The 2,725-nt window shown below is 58.8% G+C and overlaps 1 protein-coding gene across 1 annotated transcript in view; it reads right to left on the bottom strand.

Moving 5' to 3' along the window:
- The window catches only part of EHBP1L1 (EH domain binding protein 1 like 1), a 15,404-nt gene that overhangs the window by 3,376 nt on the left and 9,303 nt on the right, over window positions 1–2,725 (bottom strand). The gene's annotated exons all lie outside the window — the stretch shown is intronic.

Raw genomic sequence — 2,725 nt, forward strand, 5'->3', positions numbered from 1 at the left:
GAAGGGTCTCCCTAAAACCGCCACCTCAGCAGCCCCCAGCCTCGCTGCCAAGGCCTACCGGCAGCTGCAGCCTCAACTCCCACTACCCTGAACCCCACCCAGTCGCCACCCTCCAGCCACAGTCCTGGACTTCACTTCCCCAAGTAGCTTCCTCAGCCTGGAGTCGACTTGACCTTCATGACACGGCTCAGCTCCACCTCCTCCAGAAGCCCCTTTGGGCTCCCAAACCGCTTTCTGCTTCCCTCTTTGACCTTCCTGCTGCCTGAAGCACCCTCTGAGCCCCAGGAGGCCTCCCCCATCATAGCCCTACCCCCCACCCCCTCATGGCTGTTGGTTACCCATGTCTCCCTGGCCAGAAGTAGCCCCTGCAGACAGGGTGGGGCCCAGAGAATGCACTCAGAGTACACTGATTAACCTAAAACATTATTATTATGTTATCATTAAAGAATAGCTGACATTGATTCAGCATTCATTCGCTGGGCACTATGCATGTATTAGCTCATTTAATTCTCCCACCAACCCTGAGAGGCAGGGACGACTACTATCCCCACTTCACAGATGAGGAAATGGAGGGTCAGCGATGAGGCGCATACAGAGCCTGGCCTGGGGCCCAGGGCTGTTTAATCCAAAGGTTTGTTCCCAGCTTGGCCACCGATTCGCTGCTTGCCTCTGGGCTGAACAAAACCACGGGGCCTCTGTTTGTGTTCTTGGGTGTCAGATGGGAAGAAATCCTGGAGTTGAGGCTCCAGAGACACATTGAGGGCAAACACAGGTCCCGATTTAGAAAGCTCCCCGAAGTGGGTTTCAAGGCGACTCTGCAAAGAACTGTCACTCCTTTGCCCCTCATCGCCAGGAAAAGAGCACAGAGGGTCCGTGGCTTGCCCAGGGTCACACAACCAGTCACTAGTGCTGGGCCCAGAAGAAGGCACCATTTAGGAGTTCAGGCTCAGAAGCTGGGTTCACACCTGTAACAACTCCCTTCGCCTCTTTCATCCTCTCCCTGAGCCTCAATGTTCTCACCTGCAAAATGGGAGAGTCATTCCTCCCTGGAAGGAAGGGGCGTTGTGAGGAGTCAGTGAGGGCTTGTGGAGGCAGGCCGGGCGCACAGCAAGAGCTCAACCACCAGGCAGGCAGAGGCAGGACGGTGGAGAAACCCCGACCTCAGCAGCCACTGAGCTTACTCACACCAGCCCTGGTGGGAATTCCAACACTTCCTCATGTCTGGCCCGAATTCCCCTCCCTGCGCCCTGATGTCTGGGCCCCGCTCCGGGAAGCCTTGCTGACATACATTTTTCTCCCCACTCCTGAAGCGCCAGAGGCATCCTGCCCTCCGATGGCATGGCTTCAGCCCCACCCCGCTGGGAGGTGCCTGACTTCATCCTACTCCAGGGCATGGGGAGTGCCCAAGGGTGAGGCAGGCCTACATTCCCCCCGCTGCACACAAGAAGCATGGGCGGTGGGAGAGGCCAATGAGGAGAATTCCTCTCCAGCCCCACCGGTCAGATACCTCCTGTGGGACAGGAGCAGGAAGAGGCCTGGCTGGGAAAGTCCAGATACTGAACTTGGGCCCAGAAGACGGCAGGATGAAGCCTCCCCTTTATTTTATTTTGTAATATTTTGATTAATTTCGGAGAGGAAGGGAGAAGGAGAGAGGATCGAAACATCCATGATGAGTGAGAATCACTGATTGGCTGCCTCCTGGTCCATAGGTAGAGAGATGCTCAACCACTGAGCTACGCCCCTGGGAGGCCACTGCCATTCACAAGGCTGTGTCCAGCGGCCAGCAGACCGGCTCGGCCGGGTGGCGGTGCCCTCTGCCTCCTGTCCATCACGTCTCCTACGAGGGCCTTTGGGCCTCCCTGTCTCTCCGCACTGGCTCAGTGCTGTGCCCCTGACGCTGCCTCACCACCACCTGCGGACCTGACCCGAGAGGCCTGGCAGTTCCCCACGCGAGACCTCAGATGTCCTGCTGCCATGCTTTTGCTTGTGCGGGCCCCTCCACTTTAGAACCGCCCCTCCCATTGTCCCCCCGGGAAACCTGCCTGTCCTATCGGCCTGGCTCAGAAAAGGCTTTCCCGTTTATTCCCTCCTTTCCTTAGAACTCAGGAGCCCTCCCCGGGCGGCTGACAGGCAGGATGATGTAGTGGGCGGACCCCAGCTGGAAGCCCATGGCCTGGACTTCAGGGGCTCTGAGTCCTTGGGCAAACCCCTGCCCTCTCTGGGACCATCTCCCCTTTAAGATCTGTAGTGACCACGTGACACCCCGGCAGCCTCTGACCTGAGACCTGCAGGGGCTGAGGGTACAGGGGTGCCCGGCAGGGTCTCCAATCTCCAACCTCCCCTTATCACAGAAAAGAGGAAATTGGTCTCCAGCATCTGGAGTTAAAGACCCCAGTCAGAGAACGCTGGTGTCGGGAGGCCCTGCATGGCCCCCTTGGGTATGGAAACCTTGCCCCCACCTTGCAAGGCAGCGATTGCTACTGGTTACCCCGGGGCCACCTGCAGGGGAAGAACGGCCCAGCCCACTCTAAAGGCCACATAGAGCGCTGCCCTGAGTGCTGACAGCCTGGAGCCTTCTGGGAATTTCCTTCGAGAGCCCATGATCCCAGGAACGGGGTGCCAAGACTTAGAGACCACCAGCAGGTACCTAGGCTGGCGGCCACGGCCAGGGCTCTTGCCCGCGGTCGCTTTGGGCCCCGTGGGCCTCGCTGACTCTCCGCCGGCA

The sequence above is a fragment of the Myotis davidii genome, unplaced genomic scaffold, assembly GCF_000327345.1.
Source record: "Myotis davidii unplaced genomic scaffold, ASM32734v1 scaffold425, whole genome shotgun sequence".
NCBI lineage: Eukaryota > Metazoa > Chordata > Mammalia > Chiroptera > Vespertilionidae > Myotis > Myotis davidii.